The sequence below is a fragment of the Ambystoma mexicanum genome, chromosome 4p (assembly GCF_040938575.1).
Source record: "Ambystoma mexicanum isolate Mex_15411 chromosome 4p, UKY_AmexF1_1, whole genome shotgun sequence".
NCBI lineage: Eukaryota > Metazoa > Chordata > Amphibia > Caudata > Ambystomatidae > Ambystoma > Ambystoma mexicanum.
The window spans coordinates 1,281,589,461-1,281,601,902 of NC_090927.1; the positions used below are offsets into that span (position 1 = coordinate 1,281,589,461).

The 12,442-nt window shown below is 50.4% G+C and overlaps 1 protein-coding gene across 1 annotated transcript in view; it reads left to right on the forward strand.

Moving 5' to 3' along the window:
• LOC138453804 (zinc finger protein 11-like) overlaps nucleotides 1-12,442 on the forward strand; it is a 2,054,811-nt gene that overhangs the window by 787,817 nt on the left and 1,254,552 nt on the right. The gene's annotated exons all lie outside the window — the stretch shown is intronic.

The following is a 12,442-nucleotide window of genomic DNA, read 5'->3' on the forward strand; positions in this document are numbered from 1 at the left end:
ATTTCAGAATGTATAAAAAGAGCATGTTTGGAAGGGTTGGTGGGATAACTGCTTAAGAGTGGGTTAATGTCTAGGATGCTGTCCGTTTGTCATGTTAGTGTTTTGCCTAATCATAGCCCGAAATTTAGATTTTAAAAAAAATGTTTGCTACAATAAGTCCACCCTTCTACAAGCACCTATTCCGCTATGGGCTTCATCAGGACAAGAAATGGAGTGATGACAGCAGACATTACAGTGCCTAATTTGTACCAGTGTTTGCCGATGACCAACACTGGCACTGTTCAGCACCGGCACTCTCTCTACAGCTGCCCTTAATCACGGCTTGCTGCGCAGTGGTGCACTGAGATAGAGGCATTTATCAAAGAAAGTTAACAATGAAGTGTTAACTTTGGGGGCATGGCTTAATGGCCGCGTAGAAGGACATGCTCTGGAGGAGCTCCCTAGGATCCGACATCGATCCTGGGGAAAAAATGAGGTTTGCAGGAACATAAGAATGCCAGCAGCATACCCACAGACTCGTGAATAGCTGGAGCACGTACTGAGCATCATAAAAGTACTATAGCAGCAGCTAAATAAGGTAGATGCAGTGGCCCGCGGAAAACTGGGTGCCCGTGTTTCGGAGGTGGACAAGATGGCCGGCAGCAGACAAAGGGCCATAAACTGACCATGGTGCCGCAAAGGAAATATCTGCTGCTGTGGCCGGGCTCGAGTCTGCCGCGACGTTGAACCGCCTGCAGAGACTAGCCCGAGAGGGACATGGTACGGCCGGCCGGAGGGGACCCGCAGGACGAGCTTTAGCTGCTGTTCGGATTGGTGCTGCAGAGGATGCTCCCGATTCACCAAATGGCTGCCTGAGCCCTGCCGGGGGGCAGAAACGGGGTCCTGGTCGGAGGACCCAGCCAGACCCAGACACGGGCAATGTAGTCCGTGACAAGTGAGGACACGGCAGAAGACTGCTCTGCCTCTGTCTGCCGGGCACTGAGGAGTGCCGGAACAGCAGGATCTCGGTGGCGCTCCTGGCATCGGAGGAAGGCCGACAGAACGGTGACCCTGCGCACACTTCGCTACGCGGGGGGACCCCCGGTGGACCCGAGTCCTCGCACAACTGGAGCCCAGGAGGGGGCGGGACACAACACGTCGGCCCCCACAGAGGCCCGGAACACTGGAGGGCTGGGGCCGGACCTGGTATAAGCCCTGAGCTGTCGGAGCGGTCCCTGCTGCACTTGGGAGAGGCAGCGAATAGCTGGCCCCAATCAAAGACTGCAGTGCCTGGGGAAATCGTTTTAAGGAAGCTGGAGAGGACGAACAGCCGTGGATATGGGTTGCCAGACACAGGCCCCCAGCACCGTATAACGGCCCCTGCTCCGGAGCGGACGCTTGAGCAAAGCACGGGCCGGGGTGAGAAAATTGGAGTGCCCAGGCTGCAAGGCGCATATTTTGACTGGGAATTGGTACACAAGGCCCAAGAGGGGGCCGGGGAGCAGGAGCCTCTGCGCAGTACACCACCTGCTGCACACGTGCTGGGGAAGCAGCAAACACAGCACAGGCTGGTGGAGGGGGACTTGTACAGGGTAGCCTGAGGACGAAGTGGGGTTGACCCGATGCTGGAGCCATTCACAAGTGCCGTGGCTCCCACATATCTACACAAACAGGTAGATAATAGAGTGCACCGCCCAAACAAAACTCGAGTGCCGATGAACCCTTCAGCCAGCTGATCAGAGCAGAGAAGGCAGCCCACCCCAGAACGGCTGAGGGACCCGAGGGTACATGCAAATAGGAAGTTAGCACCGGCACAGGGCTGGACAAAGGCGCCAAAGGCAATACTGTGGCCGGTCGGTGGAGGAGCCCTGGAGGGCACCGGTGCAAAGGGGAGCGGGACCGGAGAAAGCGCCCGACCACTAGAGGGCCAGCGAAATTACACAGAACGGAGGCGGACACGTGGGAGAACACAGTCCATTCTGGGGGAGCAGCAGGCAGCAGAGGAGTACTCCTAACACAGCCTAAAAGTTTGGTGGAACCCTATTACGGGCTGCAGGAGAAAGACAGAAAATGAGGCTCACCCCAGAGCACTTGCTGGTCCCCAGAAAAAGTATAAGGCAGCTTCTTTAGCCAAGGAGCCGGAGAAAAGCACCTAAGGCAAGACTGTGGGCCGGATGGCCTTGGGGCCAACAGAGTGCCGGAGTGGGAGAGCGCAGGGTCAGTGTGTGCACCTGACCACCGGCTACTGAAGGAAATACGGCAGGAGCTGGTGGAGCGACATTGCGTGGGTGCAGGTACGTGGGAGGACACAACCCATTCTAGGAGTGCAGCGAGCAATAAGGATATACCCAAATATGTCTGAAGCGGCCCCTGAGCACTGAGAGTGGCTTGACGCCACGTTGGCTTTCACGCGTGGGTTGGCGCTGCTGGCTCACGCCCGGACGGCACAGCATAATGTCTAATAAAATTGTCAGGAACAAACAGCCCACGCTGGATGACTATGCCAAGACACCTCCAGGGGCAGAAGGGGGCAAAAGCAAAGACAACACTACCACGGCAGTAGCGGAGACACCGGGCACGATCCAGGAGGTGCGGCAGCGATTGCAGACCTGAAAGTTGCCTGGGAGACCAAACTGGGCCTGGCAATGAACAAACTAAAAGTGGGAATGGACCTTAAGATCGGAGCGGTCCAGGAAGAAGTTAATTTGCTGAGACAGGACGTGAGGACGCTCGCAGAGCGCACTGGAAAAGGAGATGGGCCCAAACACGGTGGCATGCGCCGCCCACGGATCGGAACTCCATGCCCTTGTGCAGCATGTGGGCAACCTGGAGAACAGGGCAGAGGAGGCAGAAGGGCGCGCCAGACGCAATAACATTCGTATCGTTGGATTGCCAGAAGGAATGGAACGGCCTAACCCAACAGAATATGTGGAATCCATGCTTCTGCAGGAAATAACTGGCGGAGCACTGACCCAGGGGTTTGCAGTTGAAAGCGTGCACAGGGCTTTGACAAGGAGACCGCCCCCGGGAACTCCCCCGCGGCCGCTGATTGCAAAGATTCTAAACTACCGGGATCGGGAGAAGATACTCGAATTCTTCCGGAAGGGAGGTACGATCGAAAGGGGGCCAGCGAAAATCACAGCATACCCGGACTACACTTTGCACGTACAACGCAGCAGGATGAACTTCGGGGCGGTGAAAAGAAGGTTGAGAGAGGCTGGCCACAGATATATGTTGCTTTATCTGGCCAAACTGAAAGTGTTCTACAAGAACAAAACCCTGTTTTTCGAGACGCCAGAGGATGCTATGGAATGGCTAGATATGCAGGGTTGCCCCCAAAACCGGGTATCCAGACATGAGCTGCAGAAGATAAGTAGCACGCAGTTGGGTCATTTCTGGTGACATAGCACAAGACACTGGGACTTGAGTATAGTATTAAATAAAGCCAGTGGGGAATGTGTTGCAGAAAATACATGCTTGCAAGATCCGCTAGAAGCAAACAATCCTAATCAGATAAGTGGGAGCTCCTGGGAGACAACCCTTGAACCCCATAGCATTACGCTTAGTTAGGTCACTGTTAGTCCGGTGACGCCCCGCGGCGTCCTAGCCCTCGGTTTACGAGACAGGACCAGACGCGGGTGGGCCTGAGATCCAGGGATGGAGCTGGGCATTTGTTGGGGTTGGGTAGGGAGGGGGGAGCGGGAGGGTTGTGTGCAGTGGGGCAGAGTTGGGGAAAGGGGGTGGGGGGAAGTTGTTGAGGTTGGGAGGGATAAGAGTCGGAAAACGGGCCATCGAGGAAGACATCAGAGGAGGAGTGGAGGGGGGAGAACATCAAGACAATGGCATCGGGTAATCTCAGAGTCGTGACCTGGAATGTGCGGGGCCTCAATAGTTATCTAAAACGTAATAAAGTGATGATGTACCTAAAGAGGATGCTGATTGACATAGCTCTGCTACAGGAGACCCACCTCACCAAGGAGAAGTTGGAGGTGGTCAGGAGAAAATGGAAGGGTAATGTCATAGGGGCCACATACTCGGCATATGCAAGAGGGGTGATTACATGGGTGGCACCGCATGTGCTGTTTCAGCTGCTCAGATCAACGACAGACCCGGAAAGGTAGAATGGCGGTGGTGGTGGGACTCCTGGAGAACAGAGAAGTGAACATTATAAATTTGTATGCCCCTAACCATGATACAGCGGCATATTTTAGGTCCCTATATAGTACAATTAGCCCCCTGTTGGGTGGCGCAATAGTGTGGGGAGGGAACTTCAATTGCACCCTGAACCCCGGGATAGACAGGTCAGATGACAAGTCAGAAAAGCCGGCGCTGGCAGCTAAAGCGCTGAGGACACTGTTGACAGACCTCGGTCTAGAGGATGTGTGGAGACAGCTGCCCCCAATAGACAGGCAATACTCGCATTACGCAGTGCCACATGACCTGCATACAAGGCTGGATTATGTGTTTGCCGCCGCCAAGATAGTGGGAGAATTGGTTGTAGAGTGTCGACATCAACCGCCCAGAGCGCGAATCCCGACGTGGAGGCTTAGAGCTGAGGCTCTACAGGATGCAGGATTTCGAGAGGATTTGAGGGAAGCCATCGAGGAATGTTTTGATATCAATACGGGCAGTGTACGATCCATGGGAAGAGTATGGGAGGCATTTAAGGTGGTGGTGCGTGGGGTAGCTATATCAAAATCTAAAGGGCTCCAAGGGGGTATTGAACGGGAACTGCAGGAAACAGAAAGAGAGCTAGAGGGCCTGATACAGAGTGAGGGGACCACCCGAGAGGACAGCGCTAAGGTAAGAGATTTACAGATGACTTGTAGTGAACTCTGGGACAGATTATGTAAGCTAAATTATAAGAAATACACAGAGAGGCAACATGCGGGGGGGGGATAAACCGGGTAGATTACTGGCCTGGTTATACAAAAATGAGACCCCCGCCCGGTGATCAGAGAGGTCAGGGACGCGGAAGGTCAAATCTCTAATACCCAGGAGGGAGTAAACGAGGAGTTCCTCAAGTATTACAAACGTTTATATGAGGACGCAGGAGAAGTTATGGGTCAAGAAATACTGGAAAAAATAGATGATATAGGCCTGCCCACCTTGGATGACTTAGAATGCGCAGATCTAGAGGCCCCCATCACCTCGGATGAACTGAAGGCGGTGATCGAAACACCTGCCCACATGTAAAGCGCCGGGGTCGGATGGGTTACCCAGTGAGTTTTATAAAACATATAAGCAGGAGCTACTCCAGCCGCTGCTGGCCATGTTCAATGAAGCCTACGAGCAGGGGGAACTGCCGGAGTCCCTCCGTGAGGCAGTGATCATCCCGCTCCTGAAACTGGGCAAGCCGAACGTGGAGTGTGGGTCTTATAGGCCCTTGTCTATGCTTAATCAGGATAGTAAAATACTCACGGCAGTGCTGGCCAACAGACTTAAGAGGGTAATTGGCAAATTGATACACCCGGACCAAACAGACTATGTTCCCAGTAGAAATATCACAGACAACCATATGAGGCTGCATCATATCATTGATCAAGCCGAGAAAGACCCGGGCGAGTTGGCTATCGTGTCTTTGGATGCGGTTAAAGCCTTTGATTCACTGAGGTTGCCATGGTTGATGGCGACCCTGAAAGGATATGCGATGGGACCAGGATACATTAGATGGGTCTAGATGTTATATAGCTCCCCGATTGCGAAATATAATTTCAGATAAATGGCATTAGAGTCGCTGGCAATTTGCCTGAGGCAACAATACGGGGAGGTGGGGATTCGTACAAACGGGAGGCACACACCTGATATCACTGTATGCAGATGATATGCTCCTCTGCTTGCGCTTCCCGGAGGAGAATCTGCAATATGTGCTGGAGGTGATGGATCACTATGCCACCCTCTCGGGCATATCGGTGAACCCCAGGAAGTTTAGTGTGTTCCCCTTGGGAAGATTTAAGAGTATCCCATTGGAAAGGCTACCCATCCTGCAGATACCATGGCAGACCGAGACGTTCAGATATCTGGGCGTAAACATTTACCATAGGATAGAGACAGAGCACAAACACAATACGGAGAAAGCAATTGAAGGAATTAAAAATAGCATGGTTGCCCCTTGCTATGATGGGAAGAGCAGTGCTGCTCAAAATGGTGGTTTTGCCCAGACTCTTGCATTTTTTTGTGAATGTCCCGTACTTGATCCCCAGACGCTTTTTTGTGAGACTTCATGGCCTGTGCAGGGGCTTCATATGGCAAAACTCCAGGAATAGGGGGCCCTGTGGAAACTACAGAACACATGTGATAAGGGGGGCATAAACCTGCCGAATTTTGAATTGTATTACTTGGCGGGACAGCTGTTGTATGTGGCTAGGTGGTTGTCTGCAGAGGACTCGGCAAAAGCTAGGCTTTTGCAAGGTGATTCAGCTCAATACTTCCTAAGAGAGACAGTGTGGCTGCATAAAACTAAAATGGCGGGATGGGGAGACTATTGGTGTTGGGCTGGGAAGTCTGGCGCAGAGCATGGAGAACTGTGGGTGACCCAGACCCGCTCTCTCAGCAGGTCCCGCTGGTGGTGCTATGCAGGGAAGACTCCCAACTGTTCAAAGGGGTCTGCAGATACTGGGAACCGGTGGGCCTAGCCACCCTCGGAGATATATGGCAGGAGGGGGAGGCATCGGAATTCCAGAGGCTGCAGGAGGAGACAGGGGTGCATAGGGGCCAAAATATTACTTATGCCAGGCTCATGAAACGGGTGAGGGAGAGGTGGCCTGAGACGGTACTAGCGGAAGAACCTGATGCCATCCTGGAAATGATGTATGATGTCTCGGAGGGTGGGCATGAAATATCTCGGATATATGAGCTTCTGAGTGCGAAGGCAGGGAAGGAGCTGCTCCAACTGAGGCTCGACTGGGAGGAGGAGGTGGGAGAACCCATGACAGAGGGACAGTGGGATAGAGCTCAAAGGTATCATAAGAAGGTGTCCCGGAATGCGAGACTCCAGCAGATCCAGCTGTATGTCACGCACAGAGCTTATCTGACCCCTGGAAGAATAGCCAGGTTTGGAGGCTCGGGTATACAGAAATGCCCCAGGTGTGGGGAGGAGGAGGCAGGGCTGCTGAACAAGTTCTGGGTTTGCCCAGAGGTGCAGAGATTCTAGGAAGAAATAAAGACGAGAATGGTCAGTGGGGGAGTAGTGCTTGACGTGAGGTCTGCTTGGGCATGCATGCTTGGGAGTTTTCCAGGCCACAGAATTTAAAACATATCAGCACGATGAAGGACCTGGCCTATATCTTGTCCAAGCGCAGACCTCTTGAAATGGGCAGAAGCAGAAACTGTGGTATGGTATGAAGCTGTCACTAGGGGTGGGGAGGAGGAAGTGGGCCCCTTGATAGCCTGGAGGCAACTGGTGACCTCAATGGCAAACTCCCACCAGGTCAATCATGAAACGGAAGACTTGGACGAGTTGACAAGTATTGAGATACCTGAAAATGCTCATGCAGATGGCACGGATAAGACGGCTCGAGTTTGTGGAGATGGAGGGGGGAGGACGGAGGATAACACTATATAATGTGATGCCTTGATATTGACTATGAACGTCCTAAATGGTTGTAATTTTTGGTGTGTTGTTTGTTCAAAATAAAAATTGTTTTAGAAAAAAATGAAGTGTTAACTTTCTGTGATGAATGCACTCATTAGCTGAGACTCTGCTGTCAGTGCTTGTTAGGGAGAATTCTCTCTTTAGGCTGAATTTCCTAACCTAGTGAGTCCCGCAGCAGCTTTGCTGGATTTCTGGAGTTTGTTTTGTTCCTCCTGCCAAGAGTGAGACTCTTTTTCTCCCACTCTTGGACATGATTTATGGTGTTCCTTTGACTGTAATGTGTTTTCTGGGCTATGGGGTCCTTTACTCCATAGGGTCTCATGTGTTTTTACTATGTGTGTTACACAGCACCCTCCGTGCAGTAACAGGGGTGTCACAGTGACACCCCCCATAGACTCCATACCCTGGGACTGACTACTGTCTCCCAGGGCATGTAAAGTCACCATTGGCTTTACTAGTCTCAAATTATTAACAGAAACCAGTACGAACCATCATATTGTGGACGTACTGTTCGGGGCAATTTGATTGCCCCGGGGTCTGTTAGTCGAGGGGGCAGGTCTCCCTCCCCCCTGATCGAGTTTTGGCTGGTGGCAGTGGAAACTACTTTTTATATTCGACCATGAATATTTCCCTATGGGATTTTCCCATTGTTTGAGGCTACCAACTTTAATTATTTAATTCTCATAGCCTCAAACATACCGCCGGTTTATTTATTTAATATTAATTCGCCGGTTGGTATTTTTTGCCAGGACTCGATTCTAAAATGGCGTTTGTGTTCTCTTCTGTTACTCCAACCCAAGTCGAGCCCTTTGTTCCACTTTTCGGCGGGCTTCTCCACAGAAGACTCCAAAAGTGGTGCCACTCTGTCTGGGTACCTGTGGTGTCCGAGCTAAAACATGGCGCTGGTACGCAGTGCATTCTGGGGGCACTCAGAGCCATAATGGATATTTATCCATGCCTCAGTGGAAAGCTACACTTGCTTTGCAAAACAACATGTTTTCAACGTTATTCGCTGATGGGTTTGGAATGCAGGCCTTCTCAGCCAAGGACACGGCGCTGGGAAAGCTAAGATCCGCAGGTGCCGGCTGGTACCTGATAACGAGGTTTATTTTGGTTGCTATGCTTGTGCCAAGGTTTTGAGATGAGTTATGGAATTGTTTTCCGGGGCATTTAGGAGAGGGAAGCGCTTTGCTCCTTGAGGTTACTGTCGGTTGACCCAGCTGGCAACCAACGGTCACCCATCAATGCGCAAGCGCATTGCCAGAAGGTACGAGAAGTTGCCACCCCTTGTTGAGGACGGCATATATGCGGAACCCCTCAACGGTCAGACGGGACAAGCACAAAGACCTCAGTCGGAGGGGGGACGCTCCGGTCCGACATTCCTGTGGGCTGTTGTGCTCTCGGCCTGGCTGTTATCGGGGTCTTTCAGCCGCTTCTGGCGAGATGAGGTTTCTTCAAGTTACGCCCATGGTGATGTATTCCTGCTAATTTACTGTCTTTCCTATGATTTATCTGATCTATGCTTGTATTGTATATATGCCTAACTATGAATAAATAGCCGTATAAGTGCTACTTACTCTTTAAGTGTGCGTGTGGTTGTAAGTCATTGCGTCGTCTACCTGCATTCAAAGTATTGGCTCTGCAGTTGTACTGGTGATATATTACTGTCCGTGCACTATTGGCGAGCACTACAGTACCACAGGGGGTATGGGAGGGGGTTTAGGCACCCTGGACTGAGTTACCCTGGTAACTCAAGTCGCACTCTTGTGTGATTGGCCCAAGTGGTGAGCCGGCTGGCTCACCACTTAGCATGTTTGATTTACAGCTAGGCTGAGTGAATGGGGGTATGCTGCATAAAAGCAGGGCTTTGGGGACTGGAACTTCAGAAGTCGCCACAGGACCTGAGAATCCGACGAGGGAGAGGCTGAGCCGACCTACCACGACGACACCACCAGTGGAGCCCTGCAGAACCGACTCACCACTTCCCGACGACAGAGAAGATCTCCCGGCTTGAGAGGCTTCTTCCCCTGACTGGTGGGCACAACCTGTTTACCTTCTTTTCTTCGCACCCCAGACCGGTTTGTGGTCGAACTGCCCGTGCCAAGCACCCCGGCGGCCGGATAGCCACTTACCACTGAACCGCGAATCAACGGACCGCTCCTTGTCCCTGACAAACTCTGCGGCTGGTTTCTTCCCTGGCAGTGCAACGGAATCCTGTCTTCCTCCCCGACGAGATCCTCTCTTCCCCCGGACGAAGCACCGACTTGCATCCGCTGCCAGGAACAACTGCCCCCGCTGGAGTATTCTCACCACTTTAAGGTACCGTGTCCGACCGGCCTCCCTTTCTAAAGATTTCTACAAGGTAATAATAACCCCTTAACCTTCTGGACTGGACTGGCTGCCTTGACCCTCTAACTGGTCCCTTTCCTTGGTCCAACTCCTTTTTGAACCGTTACAAGACTTTTGTGCACTGCAACCGTGTGACCTTGGACACATTTCGTTTTGATCCTCTTAAAGCGGATCCGGCCTACTGACTCTGAATTCACGGTGTTACTCTGCCTCCCTCTCTTGTTGTGTTCGTGAAAAAGTGTTGGGATCTGTTTCAATTTATTCTCTGCTTTTCTTTCCCTTTTTAAAACGAATTATTAGAGTGCCATCTACGTTAAGCGCTCACCGCTGTCTGAAAATAAGTGGGGATTTACTTAAGACTTGTCTAAATATTCTTGTAAGGGAGTGTATATCTTTTAGTGACCGTGTTTTTGAATTGCTTACTATTAGTGCCTGTGTGTTTTTCTAGATGTGGTTTTAAATAAATAATTATATCTCTTTTACACCAAGCCCTGGTCAGTGTTTACTTGTTCTATTGTGTTCTCTTGACCTATTGTGAATACTCTGTATACTGCCTAACTCTTCTTGAGGGAAGTCTGACTGCTCAGCCACAGCTACCAAGTGAATCTGTGTGGTACAGACTGCTACCAAGTGGGTTTACTGACAAACACCTGTAGTCCTAAATCTTTTGCAGTGGTTCCAGAGGGAACTGCACAGGTTTCCGCCTAACAGTGCTCCAGCCACCCGCCGGTGTTGCGCCAGTCAGGAGGCAGCCCAGCTCAGGCAGCGCTCTCTCTCAGAAACAAATTATTGTGTGGGCGTGGCTACCTAAGCACAATCACGTAGGCTCTCAAACCCTCTGCGAAAGCCTCCTGTTCGTCAGTCACATTCTAAGGGCATTTGTTAATTTACTGGATGATAAGCCGCTCCATCAGGGGATTCTAGCTTGAGGAGTCCCACTTCAGGAGAGCTGATTGGCTGCCAGACGGATTAAACAGGTTCAGGGGTCATCGCCTGCTTCACCGCCGTGGGGTTGTCTGGATGAACAAAGGCAGCGTTCAGCGCATCGTCATAGAATAACCTGCAGCGAACGTTTATGAGGTGTCAGGTTGTTCGGGATACAAGTGACAAATGCGAACTTCCTCTCCCTCTTGTAGTGCCTCTCAAATCACTAAAGCAGCAGGACTTGGAGATAGAGCACTGACAGGTCCACAAATGTGCCCACCTATACTCTGTCTATCATTTTGAGCCAAATCTGCATTCAATGTGATTCAGTATTTTGGGTACGTTATTTTTCAAATACTTTTTTCATCTTCTTTATAAAATGTGTGCACAGTGCACTATTAATGCAACATGTTTCCTTTTGCAATAACGTTTACTCTTGATCACCTCCTCTATCATGGAGATGTGGTGAGAGGGAGCGCAGGTCCCTCATGGCCGCATCAGTTAGCTGAAATCGTAATTGTGGAACTCATGGTTATTTTTGATAGTGCCTCACTACTGGTGGTTTCATACTATGATTTCGGTGGCCATCCTTGTGTGCTGCCGTGCATTTGTTTGTCTCGTGTTTCCTCTGCATACCATCTGCATGGCCATTTTAGATAATACACAGTGTATGTTTCAAGTACATTGATCTGCATTTCAGCTCGCTCTCGGGTGAATTAATGCATCTCCTTTCATTATACTATTGTAAATGAGACTTTCTAAACTTGGGGAAGCGGCTGTGTAGTGGGCGTAAAAAACATGCGTATGACACTTTTGCCGGCAGCCCGTTAGCGTGCACATAGATATAGCACATATTTTTCTCCATCTTTATGTGCAAAGATTGTTGCCTGGGAAAACAGTTTCACAAATTTTACTTCCGTGTGTAAAATAGGTCAATACTTCTAATTTTCCTGTGTGATTTTCTTATCATTCCCTTTGAATATGATTTCAAATATACCTTAATTCGAGGAGGGGACACTCTGTACCCTTCCTCGGATACCAGCTAGTTGGTAAATGACTGTAGTAGTACTGTCAGCTATGTTTTACATATTCCATAGGTCCCCTGTCAACACAGCAAGTCTGGATCACCTATGGAATTTGATTGCAATTTGCACAGTTGGTCAGCAGTAGATAGTGTGAGTTTTATGAGGCATCCAGGGTTGGTTCCATGGAAAGAGGTGAGGAGACTGGAGAGCTGGCACTGCTGGAGATGGGCTAGTCAGAGAGATGGCCAGGATGGTGGGGGGGATGTCGACGGGGGGAAGGGGTCTGGTCAGGATCACAAAGATTAGCTCAAATTGTCGGATTTCAAGGACTACACTGTACAATAATAATGTCTTATAGAGTTTATTTACAAAAAAACACAAATTGCATAATAAAGCCACATGACAGCATGTAAATACATATAGCAACATGTTAAGCCAAAAGAATATGATTGTGGCTTTAATGGTAAACTATAACTCCCAGAATGCAAGATAATTCCAAACTGAAAAATCTATTTAACCCCACGGTACTTTCAGTGATTTAAGACATGAAATAAAAGAAGTTGTGTAATAA